Source organism: Camelus ferus, chromosome 7, assembly GCF_009834535.1.
Source record: "Camelus ferus isolate YT-003-E chromosome 7, BCGSAC_Cfer_1.0, whole genome shotgun sequence".
Taxonomy (NCBI): domain Eukaryota; kingdom Metazoa; phylum Chordata; class Mammalia; order Artiodactyla; family Camelidae; genus Camelus; species Camelus ferus.
The window spans coordinates 8,813,218-8,833,194 of NC_045702.1; the positions used below are offsets into that span (position 1 = coordinate 8,813,218).

Consider the following 19,977-nt stretch of genomic DNA (forward strand, 5'->3'; position numbering starts at 1 on the left):
AAGTTCCAACTATTTGCTATTTATAATAAATACTTTAAAGACCGAGACAGGTTGAAAGTAAAAGGATGGAAAATGATATACTACTTAAAAATCAACTATAAAATGTTACCTTCTATTCAAGAAATGGGAGTGTGTGTGGAATCAAATGTTTGTGTGTATGTTTGTGCTTTTTTTTTGCAAGAAGAAATACCAGAAAGAGAAATAAGAACTAGTAAAATAGTTATCCATGTGTGAGGGCAAGTGGAAGGCACTAGGCTGGAAGTGAGACTTCTCTGAATATAATTCATTTTATATTTTCAGCTTCGGAATCATGTAAATATTTTGCATATTCAAAAATAAAAGTAAATAAAATCCCATGACAGCAGTTCACAGACACTCAGGTGGCCAATACACAGTTTTGAACACAACAAGAATGCATAAGCCCAAGAGTAGATCAAGTTGATGTCATAATAAAGAGAAAAAAATCTTTTCAAGTGACTTTAGATCATAGTATTTTGACTTTGTATCCTAAGTGAGTTTTTAAAACAAAAAACCCCACAAAAACTGGAAAAAAAATCTTAAACTTTATTCAGTAGACTTACTGTAAATAGTAATATAGGTATAATCACTTTGAAACTATTTTACATACATTTTATGTTAAAGCAAATAGGTAATTGACTTAATGTTATTAGAAACCAATATTTTCAGTGTAAGAGAGTAGTGACATGAGTATAAAACCAGTAAAGTTAAGCAAATAATTGTAAGGTTAAATTTGAATCAGAAAGATTAGGATAAACCATTTTTATTCTTTTCAAAAATTAGCAGATACAAACTACTGTATATAAAATAGGTAAACAACAAGGTCCTGCTCTATAGCACAGGGAACTTTATTCAATAGCTTGCAATAACCTATTATGAAAAGGAATATATATATGTATAACTGAATCACTGTGCTGTATACCAGAATTAACACAACATTGTAAATCAACTATACTTCAATTTAAAAAACTTATTTTATAGCCCTGTCCATATAAAGTGACAACCCAGTAGCAATGATTACTCTTAATGTCTACATTGTGGTCTATGAATACCATTACCCACTAAAAGGAACCTGGGCTTTTTATATGAATGGCTGATCACCAGCCTGTGGCAGGAATGAGCCTGAAACTTCTTATTTTGCCTGAGATATCTTCTTGTTATAGAAAGCAAGTGAGATGCATGAGCCATAATGAATATATAAAACAAAACACTGACCTATACATTGAAACATGTAAAGATTTTAAGTTTTACATTATATGTATGTTATGGGCTGAACTGTGCCCCCCACTATTCATATGTTGAAATTCTAAGTCCCAGTACCTCAGAATGTGACTGTACTTGGAGATAGGGCCTTTAAAAGAGGGATTTAAGTTAAAATGGAGTCATCAGAGTGGGACTTAAATCCAGTATAACTGGTGTCCTTATAGGAAGAGGAAGTTTGGAAGCATAGAGAGACAGAGAAAGACAGAGGCCAGGTGGATACACACACAGAGAGATGACCAGGTGAACACACATGGAGAAGGTGGCCTTCTACAAGCCAAAGAGAGAGACCTCAGAAGAAACCAAACCTGCTAACACCTTAATCTCAAACTTCAACCCAACAGAATTGTGAGAAAACAAGGTTCTGTTGTGCAAGCTATGCAGTTTGTGGTATTTTGTTAAGGCAGCCCTAGCAAACTAACACAGTGTGTTTTACCACAATTAAAAACAAACCTAAGTTCACACTCAAAAAGAAAAAGAGAGAGAAGGCCCAAAACGAGCAAACAAAACTATGTATTGTCCACCCGAGTGTCTGTGGGCTGCCATGGAAAGTCACAAAAAGTGCTTACTAGACATGTTGATTGGTGCCACTGTATTTGAATGGATCCTCAACACTGTGAGATTCTCAGCACTAGTGTCAGCCCTCTTGTCTGCCTTTGGTGCCTTGTCCCTAAGTAAGGCTTGTTCCACGAACTCCCTACTGACTGTTGGGTCCCCCTTCCAGCAGATGACTTAGTTGCCTGCTTCACAGAGAAACAGGGACTAATTGACTTGAATTCTCCCTCCCTCACAAACCCCCTACAAACCCACGCCCTCACTCATCCTTCCTCTTCCCCTCTAGCTTCTCTTAAATGTGGAGGTGCCCCACCTCTGTTCAGGCCCACCCCACTTGTGCTTTCTCCTTAGGGCCCTTGCTCCATCAATTCCCACCCTATCCCCTTCTACTGGCTCCTTTCCAGAAGCCTATAAATACATTCAAATCTTCCTCACCTCCAGTAAGTTCTACCTTGACCTTAGCTCTACTAGCCACCACAATCTCTCCATTACTCCTTGTTATTCATCATCCTCTAAGGATTAGTCTACTCTAGTTATTCCTGCTTTCCCACTTCCCCTTCATTCTGCTGCTCCTTGAATTCTGACCTCTGCTTGCACCATCCCACAGAGACTATTCTGGCAAAGGTCTTTCATGACCTCATACCAGTTAGTTCTCCCCGCCTCCAACTGCTAGCTCAACATCTCCAACTGGAGGAACATATATTTGGCAACTCATTCTCAGTATGTCACAGTCAAAACACATCATTCTTTTTATTTTATTTTTTGTTTAGAGACTTTTATTGAAGAATAGTTGATTTACAATGTTGTGTTAATTTATGGTGTACAGCATAGTGATTCATTTATACATATGTAATTCATGTATACTTATGTGTGTGTATATGTATTTCTCTTCATATTCTTTTTCGTTATGGGCCATTACAAGGTATTGTGTATAGTTCCCTGTGCTATACAATAGGAACTCGTTGTTTATCTATATTATATATAGTAGTTATTATCTTCAAATCCTGAATTCTCAATTTATCCCTCCCCACTCCCCTTCCCCTCTGGTAACAATGAGTTTGTTTCCTATGTCTGTGAGTCTGTCTCTGTTTTGTAAATAAGTTCATTGTGTCCTTTTTTTAATTTTTAGATTTCACATATAAGTGATATCATATGGTATTTTTCTTTCTCTTTCTGACTAACTTCACTTACTATGACAATCTCCAGGTCGATCCATGTTGCTGTAAATGGCATTATTTTATTCTTTTTTATGGCTGAGTAGTATTTTATTGTATGTATATGCCACATCTTTCTCCAGTCATCTGTGAATGGATATTTAGGTTGCTTCCACGTCTCGGCTATTGTAAATAGTGCTGTTATGAACATCGGATTGGGGAGCATGTATCTTTTCAAATTAGAGTTTCCTCTGGATATACGCCCAGGAGTGGGATTGTTGGATCATAGGGTAAGTCATTTAGTTTTTAAGGAATCTCCATACTGTTTTCCATGATGGCTGCACCAAACTACATTCCCACCAACAGTGTAGGAGGGTTCCCTTTTCTCCACAGCTTTTCCAGCATTTATTGGAACAGAATATTCTTTTTCTTAAATGAACTCTTCCTGTCTCCTTTATTTTTGTTAGTGTAGCTACTGTCACCAGCTTCATACTTTAACATCATCTTTGGGCTTTGGGGTTGGTTTTGTTTAATAATTTTAAGTATTTCTTTTCATTAGGTAGCACATCCAAATAGTTTAAGATTCAAAAGATTTGATGATGAGCAGTGAAAAGACAATCTCCCACTTCTGACCCCAGCCATCCCCTTCCACTCTCAGTGGCCACTAATGCCATAAGTTTTGTGCATATTCCTTTAGGGATATATACATATATTATGTATATGTAAGCAAACATGATCATTTACATATTTTTCCTCTTTAAAAATACAAATGGTAAAATACCGTATACTTAATTCTACCCCTTGCATTTTTCATATATGCATCTTGGACACCATTTCATCAAATCTTTTTCATCCTTTGTTACAGCTGCATAGCTTAGCAGTATTTCTGATATTTCTATTCACTTGTCTCCAACATCCAATTAACTGCCAAGTTATATGAATTGTATATTATTTTTCTTACAGTCTCCCTATTCCCAGTGCCAAGTCATTTAGACTTTCACCTTTCTGCCTGGATTAACACAATAGGCTCCGCTGTTTGCCCTAAATTTAGCCCTTCCTTTAGTTCATGCTATTCTGTTCAATTAATATTGTTAAGTACCACTGTGATTATGTCATTTCTCAGCTTAACAGTCATCACTATTTTCTTAGTCCTGCGGAATCTGACTCTATGATCCCTCCTTTTTTCTTACTATCCTCTCTTCCTTCATGCTCTGGACATTTAAGTCATACTCAAGAGTCTGATAATTTACAGCAGCCCTTGTGAGCTCTCGTGGGATTATCTTCTATGATGTTACTTTACTTGAGCTATATGACCTTGACACCAAGTCTAAATCCTCCCTGCCCCTGGGATTCAGCTCAGATACTAACTTCCCTGTGAAGTTCTCCTGATCCTCAGTATGAGTGGGGTGAGCCTAGCAAGGCACCTAAAGTGCAAAATTTAAGGAGGCACTCACTCTTGGGGTCGTGCAAGTGCCAAACTCCTCTAAACCTCCAGAGAGCTTGCTTTGTACATCTCTCATGGGCTTTCTCTTCCTACCTGTGTTGTAGTTATTGATAACAGAGTTTATCTTGTCCCCACTGCTCTAAGTTCCTTGAGTGTAGAACCAAGCCTGATCCATATTGGATCCCTGGTGCCTAGCCCAGAGCCTTATACACAGCAGATGTAAATTCATTAGAACTCTGGGTTGGGAGGGTCTGCCCCTTAGAAACTCTACTCAAAGGGCTTTAAGCAAACAAGGCCATTTATTTGGAGTATACTCAGGAAATTATGAAATCCCAGGACAGGGATCCCATGGGTCCCAGGAAGAGAACCAGAGACTAGAGCGCTATGGGGACCTGGGAAAAGCCTATCTCATATTGGCTTCTCTGTGTGTCTGCCTCACTTTCCTCTCACTACTGTCTCTGTTTACCAGTTCATTTGGTGGAAAATCACCTCTGTCTCCAGCTCCCAAAGTTAAGTTGTAGGTCAGAGAGACAGAGACTGAGATCTCAATTTCAAATTCAGAATCTCCATGAAAGGCTCTGATTAGCCCAGCTTTAGTCAGGTACCTGCTTCTGGACTAATCCATGGCCAGAAGGCACAATAAGAATATTGTAGCCTTGGGGACCTCAGTGGTGTTCATGGACTTTTTCTCTGTAACTCTATCATTCATGTGACCCAGCTCCAGCATGTTTCCAGTCTCTGTGTCTCGTAGCCAAACATTTTAAATTCCTAAACTTGGCACAGCATGAGTCAGGTAATTATGTCTGCATCACTCCACAATAAGGGCAGTGGGGAGGGGGAGGTTCTGAAGTATAGATATGACTTCTGGGGGCCAGTCCTGTCAGTGGGGGCAGTTTTCAGAGAAAGGGGAATCTGTTGAGCAGTCTCACCCAAAGTCACACTTAAAGGTGACTGTTACAAGGTATTTGTTGAATAAATAAATGAAATGAGTGAATAATCTCACTAAAAAAGAGCAACACCCAAAGCTACTAGGTAAGTTTTTTAAAATTAATTTTTGGTGGGGAGAGGTAATCAGGTTTATTTACTTATTTTATTTTATGTATTTATTTTTAAAGGAGGTACTGGGGATTGAGCCCAGGACCTCGTGCCTGCTAAGCATACGCTCTACCACTTGAGCTGTACCCTCCCTCCTCAAAGCTACTAGGTAAGTTTTTTGGCTTGTTTTGTTTGTTTTATGAGGGGGAGGTATTAGGTTTATTCATTTATTTATGTTTGGAGGAGGGACTGGGGATTGATCCCAGGACTTCGTGTGTGCTAAACATGCACTCTACCACTCAAAGCTACTAGGTAAGTTTTAAAAAAATTTTTTTTTACTTACCATATGACCCAGCAATCCCACTCCTGGGCATATATCTGAAGGAAAATACAATTTGAAAGAAAATATAATTTGAAAAGACACATGCACCCAAGTGTTCACAGTGGCACTATTTATAGTAGCCAAGACATGGAAAGAACCCAATGTCCATCGACAGCTGACTGGATAAAGCAGATGTGATATATACATAATGGAATACTACTCAGTCATAAAAAAAATACAATAATGCCATCTGCAGCAACATGAATGAACCTGGAGATTGTCATCCTAAGTGAAGTAAGTCAGAAAGAGAAAGAAAAATACCATAAGATATCGCTTACATGTGGAATCTAAAATAAAGGATGCAAATGAACTTACCTACAAAACAGAAACAGACTCACAGACCTAGAAAACAAACTTACAGTTCCCTGGGGGTAAAGGGGGTGGGAAGGGATAAACTGGGATTTCAAAATTTGCTTCTCTTGGGGAGTGATGGAAATGTTAGCTATCTTTTTTTTTTTTTTTTTGGCACCTGAGAATGTTAGCTATCTTGACTGTGGTGGTGGTTTCATTGGTGTATACATCTATCAAAATTCATCAAATTGTATATCTGAAATATGTGTAGTTTACTGTACAGGAATCACACCACAATAAAGGTGTAAAAAGTTTTTAAACATTTTTTTCAAACTATACAACGTTTTATTTTGAATTTTAGTTTTTTTTTTTAACAGAGGTACTGGGGATTGAACCTGGGACCTCATGCATGCTAAACATGCACTCTACCACTGAGCTATGCCCCCACCCGACTAAGTAAGCCTTAGGGAGTTATTGGACAACTCACTCACTCATCACTCTCAAAATAATCCATCTCCAAGCCCTGATTAAGCTTTCTTCCCAATGTCTCTGAAGTCCTTCCCTTTCTTCTTTTCCATACCTCCACTCGTGCATTTGTGCTAATGCCTGATTGCTCCGCCTCTGCCCTCCCCACCTCCAGTCCATGCTGCTTACTGTGCCCAAAGTAATCTTCCCACAACACATGACTTCCCTGTTGCCACCCATCACTCAATCTGTCTGAAACCAAACACATCCTCTTTCCATCTAAATTAGCTGTCCCTTTAGATGACTGTCAACACCACCACCCTCTTTCTGGCATTTAATTCTTAAAACCTTGGAATTACCTCTGACTTTTGCCCTCCTAGTCCTTCAATATCTCATCAGTTACCAAGCAGTGTTGAATTTTCCTTGATTTCCCTCATCGGTCTTTTTCTTTGCATTTATTTTAGTCATCTCCAGCTTAATTCTGGTCTGTGGGAGTGTTCAGCATATCTTTCAAGGAATAATATTAAGACGGTAAGGAGATGATATTTGGTTGGGGTCTGGGAAAGCCTAAATCCTGCCTTGTCCAGCCATCTCCCCTTCCCACAAGGTCCCCAGGGGACATATATGTACAAGAAACAATGACACAACCAGGCAAAAGAGAACTTTATTAGTAGTCGCGTATTTGGCCTCAAACCACAATGCAGAAGTCAGGAAAGATAGGCTGGACTCTAGTTATCTCTGTCTATTCTCTTTCATCAACGCCGAAATATGAGTCTTTGAATCTTACTGCCTAGTGAGACAAAAAGCCACTTTTAACAGAGAAAATGAAGAGAAAGATAAATCTGCAGTCTCTTTACCCAAAGGCTGGAGCTGTCCCAAGCCTTCATAGGTGGGCAATAGTCCCAGGGCCTGGCAACCTTGTAGGGGAGGAAAAAAGAGGATCCTGGCTCTGAGTTGGGCAAGAAGGTAGCTCTTGTTACCACTCAGGATATGTTGAGGATGAGAGACAGACTTCACCCACTTGTGCCGAACCTTTTACCCTTTAATGGTTCTACCCCTGAAAATGTAACTTAATCCGCATTCTCCAATTCCAAGCTTTTCTTCCTTTGTGGGGGTAGGGATGGGGTGGGGTGAAAATTCTTGCTCATCACCCTGACTTTACTCTAAAGAGGGTGAAGAAGGGGAGAGTCTTGAGTGCCCTCTAGGGACCGGTGGCTCAACTCATATTTGGGTTCCTGGTGAATCTACACTATTCCAATCTTGATAGTGCCTTGCTCAAAATTGCCAAAAGCTATCTGTTGCTTACTGAGTTAAGAATCAGTTCCTAAGGAGGCTACTAGGACTGTCTACAGTCTGGCTTAACCGACCTTTTTTTGTCATTAGAATCCCTTTAGATGGGTGGGGGGTATAGCTCAGTGGTAGAGTGTGTGCTTGGTATGCATAAGGTCCTGGGTTCAATCCCTGGTGCCTCTGTTAAGGGGAAAACAAATAAATAAATTAAATTTATTAACATGAAGAAAACCCCAGAATCCCTTTAGGATTGTGGCAGACAGGGCAAGAACAGGAATAGAATGCAAACGTAATCATCCAATAAACAGGTCTCGGTGGGATCTAATCAAGAGGGGAAGAAACCTGGGTGGTTACCAGGTTTTTAGACCTCATAACCTAATCAACAGGTCTGGAAAGAACCAGGTAAGGCATCATGGGAATCTAATCTTTTGGGTAGGATTTGGGAGAACCCTGTTGACATAGCATCACGTAGAAGGGACTTGGTGTGTTCACAGTGGTGGCAGAATAATCTCTCTGACACATCTTGGCCAAAAAGCAACCCCAGCCTGCTGAGACAGGAATTCCCATTCTCCTGCAAAGGTAAGCCCAGTGGGCTTGAGGCAGTGACCTCAATTTACTCGGGATGGTAAAATGTCATTTAATTCTAAGAAGGTTCAGAATTAAATATGAGAATGATGAAGTAAACTAAATCCATAGTATTCACATTTTTGTGTTAACTTTAGTAGTATTCTGTGTAATTTGGGATTTTCAATGTTTGTAAGATTTAGGTAATGTATTATATTAGAGAATCTGACAAATTAGCCTTGTAATTCCAATGTACAATATATAACTGAATAATTAATTTTAGACTTGTAATAGAGATTTTTACTAATGTGCAAATAATATTGAAAGAGAATTGGGAGGAGGATATAGCTTAGTGGTAAAGTGCATGCTAAATGCAAGGTCAATCCTAGATTCAATCCCCAGTACCTCCGTTAAAAATAAATAAATAAACAAACCTAATTACCTCCACCCCCAAAAACCTTTAAACAAATTAAAAAATAAAATAAGCCCTAGGAAAAGAGAACCTGACATTCACTGTATTTATAAGTTTAATATGTTAGATTTATAAGAGTTATGAGTTTATAACAGTTATAAGTTATTTACAAGATTAATAGCTATTTGCTAGGTATCTAAAAGCAAGTCACAAACATTTTGTGCCTTGGTTTTCTCACCTGTAATATGAGTACAATAATAGTACCTGTTTCATAAGCTTGTTGTACAGGAATTAATGAATTTATATAAGAGCTTGTAATAAGTTAGTTATTATTATTATGTACGTGAAGAGGTCTTGTTTGTTAGATCAAGCATTTAAATACAGTATTTAAAGGCTAAGTGAATATATTATGTGTATAAATGCTGTTTAAATGTTTAGGGAAATTTATTAACGACGTTGTAAGTGAAGTAGTTATTTAAAGGCGTTTAGTGTATTCCAATTGAGTTGAAGTGACATTAATCAGCCTCCTGTCAAGAAGGACAAGGCCCCTGTTTCCCACTGTGGCCCCAGCACCAAGGCATTTGGTACATAGTAGATGCCCAATAACTCTGTGTTAAATTGAACTGAGAAGCCATGTTAAAAAAAAGATTCTAAGACCTTATAACTCACAGACACTGCAAATTGAGACAGGGCCCACAGGAGGAGGAGGAGGAGCTTGGAGGGAAGATAAAGAGGCCAGGCTTTTACCTACTGAACTGCAGCATCTGTAGGACATGAGCTCCTGATGACAGTTTGAAGTCTCCTGTGCAGGGCAGACACTAGGGAAACGTTTTGGAGCAGGAGATATATATTACAGGGAAGCATCAGCAGAGCTTGGGTTTAGGGAGAGGAGGGCTTTGAAATGACTGTTAAGATGACTGTTAAAATTCCCTAGATATATAAAGAGATGAGATTAGTGAATGAAGCTTAAAGGCATAAAGAAATATTGGTTTCAAAAGTTTTTAACCTTAATATATCAAATATTAATTTAAAAAAAACAAGTAATAATAAATAGTGTTTTCCATTCCCTTTCCCCTAAAGACAAAAAAACTCACTGTCACATTTCTAATCTTGTTACACATTGTTCCCTTACACAAATCCCTTGTCCTGGCATCTCTTGAATGCTCTCCCCCATTTTGGGGGGCTGTCTCCAGGGATATTTACATGTGGTCAGGACATATCATCATCATCATCATCATTATCACCATCATCACCATCACAACAGCCACAATCTATCATACCTGTATTTTGTACCAAGCAATTTACGTGATTAATGGTAATTGGGAAGAGCTAATAATACCCAGCATTTACTATGTGCTTCCTGGGAGCCATGCACTCTTTTGAGTCCTTTATGAGTATTCTTTCTTAACTTCCATGTCATGGGTGAAGAAAAGAAAGCTTAAAGTGTTAAGCCACTTGCCAAAGTCTCACCGGTAGGAAGTGGTATGGCCAGGCTCTGAACTAGGAATTTGACTCCAATTTCAGAGTTATGATGGGATGCGCCTCCCCAGTAGAGGCCTGTCAATGGGGCTGAAAGTGCGGGGCTGCGAGCTCTGGGGCCAGCAGACCCTGCCTGGGCCAGCCCTTGATGTTCCCAAAGAGGCAAAACTACCTTGAAGTTCTTCACACAGTGCCAGGTTCCCATTTGGCCCTATGAGTCTGTGCACATTCCTAGGTAGACATGGGGAGGCTGTTGCTCTTGGAACTCCACGGTTTATCACTGGGGCCTGAAGAGTCCTCTGTGAAAACAGTTGCCTCAGCTCATGTCTCTTCGTCAGTATCCTCCCCCTAGGCGCACAGGCAACACTGGAAGAGAAGAGTATTTTCCGTAGCTAAAACCCTCCTGCAGGTCAGCTCTGCATTTGTTGCTTCTAGGGTCTGACCCATCAGTGAGCAAAGTACCTCAGACAGGCCTGAACTCTGGCTTCTCAAACTGAGACCCACTAGGCTGCTTTACTTACTAAACACACTTGGGGGCCTCTGACCTTGTCCTGTTGCTCAGTCTCCTCCAGTGCTCATCCCAGTTAAGACTGTCTTCACCTTTGTGCTCTATGTTCATAAGAATCGTGCTCACCCTTCAAGGCTAAATCAAGGTTCATCTCTGTGAAGTTTCCCACATAACTTCAGTTCTGATTATGTGATTGCTTACTATCTGTATCACTATTCATTTGGTACTTAGCACACTGTAATTTTTTATAAGTAACCAACCAGTCAATCAAATGACCATAGGCTTATCAAAAGCAAAGCTAAGCTGGGAATCTCTTGGGAATCTCTTGCACTGCCCCGGCTGCTGGGCTCCAAGACATTTCTCAAGGGTCTAGTCTTCCTTTTTAACTTGCTCTGGGCCCCAAGATTATGTCATCTCAAGTCATCTCTTCTTTCTTAGTGCAGTTTCTTCCTCCCCCTTACCTTATGGAATTTTCTTCCCTCATTATACTGTTTACAGTTTCTAGCTCCCTTGGGCTAAAGACAATCAATGCAACTTTGTTGGAATCTGGTGCTTCTTTAATCTCTTCGGGTTGATTTTTCTGCATTTTGTTTTTTCTGAGACTGCTTTTAGAATCTCAGGTCATTTTAAGCCTTTTGGACAGAGCAACTGGGGTTTCCAGGCTCACTTGTCTTAAGACAGTTACAGTGGCCCTCTGTATTCACAGGTTGTGCATTGGTGGATTTAACCAATGGTAGATGGAAAATATTTGAAAAAAAATTGCAGAAAGTTCCAAAAAGCAAAACTTGAATTTGTCAGGCACTGGCAACTATCTGCATGGCACTTACATTGTGTTTACAACTATTTACATAGCACTTACATTGTATTAGGTATTATAAGTAATCTAGAGATGATTTAAAGTATATAGGAGAATGGGAGGATGTGTACAATTTGTATACAAACACTAATAAGGGACTTGAGCATCTCTGGATATTGGTATCTATGGGGGTCCTGGAAGCACTCCCCCGTGGATACTGAGAGCTACAGGCCTACTGTAATTTGTATTTCTGAGAAGGGCAGACACAGAGGTCTTTCATTATATGTTTATTGAAGGTCTACTATGAGGGTGGCATTGCACAAGATGCTGGTATACAGTCATGAACAAGACAAAATCCTTGCTCTCCTGCAGCTTCTGGATTGTGGAGGAAACATGGTTGGAAAAGTACTGTATAGAAAGAATGATGTAGTGCTTTCAAACTTTTTTTTGCAACTGTAATCCAAAGAAGAAATGCATTGTATAGCATGACCTAGCACAAACATTCACATCTACATACATACATGCATATGTCTGAAATAAGAGTTTCATAAAACAAGTCTTCCTACATTTGATGTTCTCTGATATTTTCTATTTGTTTTATGACATGTTGGTCATGACTCACTAAGTTAATTGTGTGCTTCATCAGTGGGTATCAACCTGCAATCTGGGTAAGAGTACAACTCTGAGGTCAGGCTGATGGCTTTCAGACCTGGCTCTATCTTTCACTGTCTGGGTTTGAGCAAGCAATCTTTACATACCCTTGTTTCTCCATCAGCAAAATGAGATTATAGTAATAGTAGTACCTACCTCATGGAGTCCACTTGAGAATTAAATAATAAAGGAGATACTGTGTGTAAAGAACTTAAAATAGGGCCTGACATATCCTGAGGGCTCAATAAACATAAGTGGTAAGTACTGGGTGTGATGATGGAAGGGGGAAATGAGGGGATGTTTCCTGGAGGAGGAGTAATAGGAATTATTCAGGGGCAGGTTTAAGAAGATGAATAGAAAGAGTCTAGAGAGAAGTTCTGTACAGAGAGAACAGCTGGTACAGTGGTTGTGAGGCGGGAGAACTTCCTGTCTTGTATGACCTGAGAGCTTCCCAGCTTGGTTAAAGCCTGAGGAAGTCTGTGACAGACGAGGTTAGAGATGGTAATAAGGGGGTAAGATTATAAAGGGCCCTGAAGGCACCTCAAAGAATTTTAGACCTTAACTTATGTGTAATGGGATCTTATTAAGCCTGTTAAGCAGAGAAATGACAAGATTTACTTTTTTTGAAAGACCATTCAAGGCAGAGGGTGGCGAATGCATTGGAGAGGGCAATTCCTGTGACATAGAGACCATGAAGAGTCTATTGCAGTATCTTGATGAGAGATGATCATCACCTGGACCAAGGTTAAAATGACAGGCAATAACTGTTTTAAATGATCTAACTGGATAAGGGCATTCAAGGGAGAAAGGAGTGATGTAGCAGTCCTACGTTTACTGGTTTGAGCACCTGGGTGGTAGGTGGTGACACTCACTCACTTTCTCAGAAATGCTGGATAAAAAGACATCCCGTTTTAAATTGTGTTGAATTTTTAGGTAGACAGAATCTTGTTGAAAATTAAAGTATCCTGATTTGGTTAGGCTGTTTTATGACACCCTTTGGGATATTTAGTAATTCCCTAAAGCAATGGTTCTTAAATTATGACATGCATGACAATCAATCACCAGGAAAATGTGTATGTATGGGGCGGGGGCTGGGATGAGGAGGGTGTTAAAAATGCGGGTTCCTGGGCTAAGAAGCCAAGATTGTGGAGACACCATTGGGACCCCAAGATTTAAATAATCAGCCAGAGTGACTCTGATGCAGGTAGTTTCCTGATCACAATTTAAAAAACAAAGAACAACAAAAACTGCCTCTCCTGTGTCTCTCACAGTTTTTCTACTCTCCATCCCTCCCTACTTTTCAGGCACTTTCTTGGGGGTCCCTAATGCTTCTGACTCCCTCCACTCATCGTTTAAGCTCCGAGAGCGAGCACTTGCTCTTTCTAACAGGTGCATCTCCAGCGTGCCCAGAACAATATCTGGCACACCAAGGGCCCTCTGGAAATGTTCGCCGAACGAATGTATGAGCGAAAAAATTAATATATATTGCGTTGTACAAAAACTTTTGCTTTTAAACGCGCGGGCAGGGTTTGAAACAAGGAAGCAAAGGTCATTCCAAAAAGAGGGTGAGGATGCGACTGGCAAAGCAGCGCGGAGGAAAAGGCTGGGAAGCCCCTCTCCGATTGTCTAGGCAACTCAGGAGGCCCTAATTCCCCGGTTGGGGGGCGAAAAATGTGATTATTTCCAGATTAGCAACCATCTTGGACCGCCTGCGTTACTTCTCCGGGGCGTCCATATTTGACTAATACAGTTGCTTCCGTGATTCTGGCCCCATCCAAACCTCTGAAGCGAAGTGTGAACGCGAGGGGGCCGCGTGGGGCGGAGGGGTTTCGAGCCCGAGCCCTCTCCGGGTTGCCCCGCCGAGGCAGAGCCGACCTCCCCATCATGGCGGCGGCCGGGCGGGGAAGCTGAGCCCGTGCGTCGCGTGCGTGCCTCCTCTCCCTCCCCTCCCCCTCCTCGGCGGCGGCGGCGGCGGCTTAGGCGGCAGCGCTCGCCATTGCCGCTGGTGGCAGGAGGCTGCGAGGAGCCGGCGCGGTCGCAGTCTCCACGGCGCAGGCCCACGGTAGCGCAGCCGCTCTGAGGTGAGTGCCCTACCGCGCAATCTCCAGCTATTTCAGCCCCGGCGCAGCCGCAACACGCCGCCCGCCCGCCGGCCGGCCGGCCCGCCCCGCAGCCGGCACTCTGCCGCCCCCGGCTCCGGGCCTGGGCCCCCGCCGGATTCGGCCAGCCTCGGGCGGGGGGCCCCAGCCCGGCCCAGTCAAACCGCCACCCCGAGGATGCGCAGGCCGCACTAGGCCCCAGGCGTCCTGGCGGGCTCGGGAGGGAGGCGCTGCCCTCCCGAGAGCCCCAGGGTTCCGGCCTCCCCCGCCGCCTGAGGCTCTCGGGGCCGCGGCCTCTTCTCCGCGGTGGAACCCGGGGCCCAGGCCTGGTCTTCCCGCGGGTTCGGGAGTTGGAGGCCTGGGAGAGCGCGCCGGCCTGGGAGCGGGAGGTGGGCGGGCTGCGCGGGACCGGAGCCGCGGCTCCCAGCTCGCCTCCTCGGCCCTTCCCGGGTCTGGTCCGCGGGCTGCGCGGCGCGGCGCGGCGGGCTGGGCCGGGGCGCGGGAGCCGCTGTCTCCTGCGGGAGAGGAGGCTGGCTCTTTGGGCGACCTCCGAAGCTTCCCTCCCGCCGGGGTGGCGTGGGCTTGTTACCCAGGTAGACTGGGGGACGCTGGAATATGGCGCGTTGCCCACCTTCTTGCAAGTTAGGAGGCGGCTCCGGCGGCAGCAGCGGCAGCTCGAGGAGGAGGGCGCAAAGTCCTTTTGTACGCAGAAATAAGGAGCGACATTGTGTTTTCTTCCCCAGCTGAGATGCTGCCGGCGGAGGGGCCTCGGTTCATCCTGTGCTTGGGGTGGTGGTCCCCTGGGTGAGGGACAGGGGGAGTAGCGCGACCCGGGGAAGGAACCGAACCTTTGCCACTGGAAAGGCAGGGGCTCTGGATGGCCTTGTGCGTGGGTATTAATTACCCCACATCCCTAGCCTTTTTGGAGAACTCAAGGGTTTGCTCTTGCATGTTTTCCACTTTACCCTGCAATGATGTACACCGCCTCTGTCACCTGTTGTGTTACTGCTGCTGGTACCAAAGTTTCGACAGTGCTTCTGTGTCCAGCAGAACTTGAAGTTGTTGAAAAATCCTAATATTTTTAGGATGTCAAATGATATCTGGTCCAGCCGGTTGGAGGAGCTGTTGCCTGGTCTCCATACCTTTTCAAACGTTAGATTAGAATATATTAATTGCTTACTTTAGAGCTGGTGTCAGTTGTGCTTAATTCTTTCTGTGGTTAGAGCAAAGTTCACGTTTTCTTAAGTGTGTAGAGACAATGTATTGGAAAAATCTTTAGGTGAAAATTCATGTGAGTGAGCCTGTCAGCTTGGACAGTGCTCTTCAGGAGAATGGGTATGCACATGTCACATGTTTTGTCCCAGGGCATCATCTGCGGTCACAGCTCACGGTGATCCTTTTCCCATCTCACCTCGACCCAGCCTTTAAAAAAAATTCCCTTTCCTTTGGCCTTGAACAGTAAGTTATTGGGTTCCTCACTAAAGGGAAGGCTGGGAGGACCTTGGAGTTCCTGGGGTTTTTTTCCTTCCCTTAATTCAGTAGTAGCCTGACTCCGTAGAATTGTGTTTGAAAGTTCTTGATGTGTTATCCCATAGGTGGTGAAAATATGACTGATTCTATCTGCATGTGAGTGTAATTTCCTTATTTTGTGAGCATGAAAGCAAATATACAATTATCATATGTAATGTAGTATACTTACTCTTAACTTGGGTCTGGAATTATGTGCATGATTTTTTGTGGGACTGTTTTTCTTCTAATAAGAGTTAGATTTGGCTTTCAACAGTGTCATTCAAACAGATAAGAATTATTGCTTACTATCTTTTGGTTCATCCTTATTTGAAGTCCTTTGATTTCATCTTGTGTGCCTTCCTCCTCCCCCCATCTCACACTCAACATATAAGAGGAAAATGACTTTTTGCTTAGGAGTTGGTGGTCATATTCTCACTTATGGGGGAAAAAAAGGTTTCTTATCTCCAAGCCAGGCTTTCTCATGGAAATAGTTTTCTTATCAAGTTTTAAGGAAATTCAGCTCCTGGATTTAGGGAAGTAACTATAGGAGTAAGAGATAATGAGAGCCCTTGTCCAGATATAGAGGGAATTAAAGGAGAAAGAATTTCAGGTTTCCCTCCCAATTCATGTATATTCCAGTGGAACCCAAAATTGTAGGGTTTTTAGGTTTTATTAAATCACAATTAGGTATCCATCTTTAATTTTCTTCAGGCGCTAAAGACCAACTTCCTATGATTTAAATATCTGCATTTTCATTGCCTGTACATTATAGGTTTAAGCAGACTGTCTTCAAGACATATATTATGGGAAATAATAAAAAGTGAATGCCTTTTAAGGGAAATTTAAGCTTCTTGCAATCTGGGATAAAATTTTTTATACCTCTTTCCTTATATGTAATATAAGGCATTCAGTGAATGTCTTTTGGGAAATAATGATATAATGATGATGAACAGTAATTATTGAAATTAAAATTTTTTTCAGAAGTGTTTGAAAAGGCATGCTGAATTTTTTTGGTTTCTGGAAGCACTGTAAACTGTCAGCTTTCAGAAGCACACTCTCCAGTCTCTGGAGAACAGGAAGTTACTGCATACGTTCAGTTTCTGTCAGTATCTTTAGGCAAGCCCAGTGCTTCATGCTGCAGTGGGCTTATTCATCTACTCAGTGCCACTCTGAAAAGTTGGAGGGTAGAGGGGGTATTCTGTGGGTTGTTGAGTCTCAGAAGTGTCTACTCTAAACCTCAAGAGTTTCCACGTATTCTCTCTGGGGCTGTAATTCAGGAAATTCGATATTTGAATTCAGATGTTTATGTGCGACGCTTATTAATACATATATTTGGTAAAGCAGTCTTACAGATAAATACCAATTTTGGTTTTATAAAAAACATTTTGGAAAATATACTAAAGGACATTTTCTCTTATTTCATGTTTTCCTTGAGAGCTAAAGCTAGTGTTTCCAGCCTGAACTTGATCTAAACGCAGTTTTCTATGGATGCTTAGTAAAAGAACAATGAAAAAGAAACCCACTTGTTAAATTTATTTTAGAAACATTTTATTTAGACCAAGTCCAATCAGTATTTTTTTAGGCTCTGGATACATGTTAATTTTTGAGCATTATGTATCATATAGTTCCTTACTTATTAACTCAGAAGTGGATTATCCGCTTTTTTGGCTTTTCAGTTAGTACTTTTATCCATCGGTATTTTAGTAAGGAGAACAGGCTGGCAGAGAAATAGTAAAGGAGGTGTAACAAATCAACTTCAGGTGTTTCCAGAAGATTACAACCACATTGAGCTATTGGAAACTTTTAATCCTAGAGCAACAAAAATGCTTTGTCTGAAGTTATTTCAACGTAGTATGGACAAAATTTGGAAAATGAAAAGAATATTTGACTGCGCAAGGAAAATAAATGGATTATGGAAACCTTGGAATATATATTTTTTTCTGCAGTGTGATTCATAGTTAGGCTAATATGTTTTCAACCTCACTCTGCAGTTTAGTTATGGAAGCTTCAAAAAGATTTCATCATGTGGTCTTTACTCCTAAAATGTCCTAAAATGCGAACGTTTATATGAACTGAAGAAAAATCAGAAATACAACTTAATAGAGATATCCTAGTATATTTTAAAAAGACCCAACCAACCAACAAGCCAAACAAACAACCCAAAACACTAGGGGCAGTTAAGGAAGGCCCACCACAGTTGTGATCCCTTGAGGCCAATCTATATTGTATCATTAGCAGCAGTCACTTAGAAAATAAACTGACCAAAAGCAATCTTCTTAAGAAACCCAGACCTGGTAGCCCTGGTAGCCTGCTTTGTCAAACTGCTACTGAGCCATGAGATAATTTCTTACTTGCCATGTCTATTAAGAGAGGCGTGTATGTGTGCTGGGGGAGAGTTGGTGGGGAGGAGAGGAGGAAAGAGTAAATGATGCTGGTGAAATAATCTAATTCTATAGATGGGGATGATCACAGGAATTTTGGAGGTGTAGTATTTTTAAAAGAAGCTGAAAGCTACTTTTGTATAGGTCATCAGTTTGGCGACATCCACTGTCTAGTATTTATAGTGTATTGTTTAGTATACAAGCATAGTATATGGATTAGTTCATGAATGCTGATTTCTTTTGTTACAAATGTGAAAAGTTTGGCTAACAGTTTAAGTGGACATTTTCTTAAGGACTCTTCATTGGTGCCTGTTGAATAAACTATGCCAAGCCTTTTTCAGAATCATCATGAAGAATGAACTTTGTATGCATAAATCTTAAGACCATTTTTTTAAAATAAGAGTTTGTATTTTGCTGTTGGTAATTGTAAAATCTTTGCTTTTTAGAACTTGGATAGTCTGTTTTGTTGCTGCTACTGAATGCTAATGTGGTTTTAGGCTGGCAGCTAAACCTACAAAGAACAAGAGGAAGTGAGGAAATGTCCCCATGAAACATTGCTTAAAACTAAGCAGTAAACTAGAAATGGGGAGCTAGGGACTAGGGGACTTAATTCTTGTTTTATGTTCAAAAGAGGATGAGACATACATCCACTGAGAAATAACCTTGTGTCCTCACTTTGGAGCTTTACCACTCATTCAGCATTGATTAAAGACATACTATGTTCCAGGCATGTGCTGGGTGCAAGAGTAATCATGGGCCTTGTCTATAGGGGAGAAAGGTAAAGGTGCAACTAAAATAATACAATTTGTTGAGAGCTAAAAGAAAGAATGGTGCGGCATTATAGAAGGAGGGAGGAATTTCTTCTGGGGCAGGGGTGAGTGATACAGGGAGAATAAATGAAGTTAGGACAGATTTTTCATGTAGTGGATGCTTAAGTAGGACTTTGGAAGGATGAGTAGCTGTTTTACTGATGGAAAAGAAGAGGCTAGATGAAGGGCATTGCTAGTCTGATTTGAGAAATAGCAAGTAGATTTTTCTGTACTTGGGGAGTAGTGGAAAATGAAGCTGATGAGATTGTGGCCTGATTGGGAAGAGCATCGGGGAGTTAAAAATTATAGTTGGTTGGTTAGTGGATGATGATGCCTTTAAGGTAGGGAATGTATAGGGAGAACAGAATTTGATGAGGAAGATAATAGGGTATGGTTCTGGGCATGGGAATTAAGGTATGTTGAGTGGATGATGATGCCTTTAAGGTAGGGAATGTATAGGGAGAACAGAATTTGATGAGGAAGATAATAGGGTATGGTTCTGGGCATGGGAATTAAGGTATGTTGAATAGGTAGGTACCTGAAGATTTGGACTGGAGCTATAGGGGAAGTGGGAATCTATTAGGAGATTTGTATTTATTAGCATAATGTCATATAGAATCTGCAAGAGTATAATGTCAAGAGTGAGGAAACAACTAAGGGCAACCTTGGGTAGTATCTATATCTGAGGGTCAAGTGGAAGAGAGGCCTGTGAAGGAAGTTGAAAAAGAATGGCTGAAGAGATAGATAAATGGTGTAGGGTTGAAGAAGCTGAGGGTAGAGATTAAAAGAATTTTAACAAGGAATTTAGCAGTGTGAATTAATACAGAGCTCATTGGGATAAAAACTGGAGTAGCCAATTAGGAGATCAGTTTTCT

General features: G+C 41.4%; 1 protein-coding gene and 1 non-coding gene across 5 annotated transcripts in view; both read left to right on the forward strand.

Moving 5' to 3' along the window:
* The first annotated feature begins 8,005 nt into the window (after positions 1-8,005).
* On the forward strand, positions 8,006-8,077 carry TRNAT-GGU. Its single transcript has one exon. It is a non-coding gene; the product is annotated as a tRNA-Thr (tRNA).
* Positions 8,078-14,243: 6,166 nt separating this feature from the next.
* The window catches only part of NRF1 (nuclear respiratory factor 1), a 123,633-nt gene continuing 117,899 nt past the window's right edge, over positions 14,244-19,977 (forward strand). For 2 of the 4 annotated variants that reach the window (XM_032483325.1, XM_032483327.1), the window contains exon 1: positions 14,251-14,385. The gene's annotated coding sequence lies outside the window, so the exon portion shown is untranslated. Of the gene's footprint in view, positions 14,386-19,977 lie in introns of all 4 variants that reach the window. The other 2 variants (XM_032483326.1, XM_032483324.1) reach the window with 2 other exon arrangements.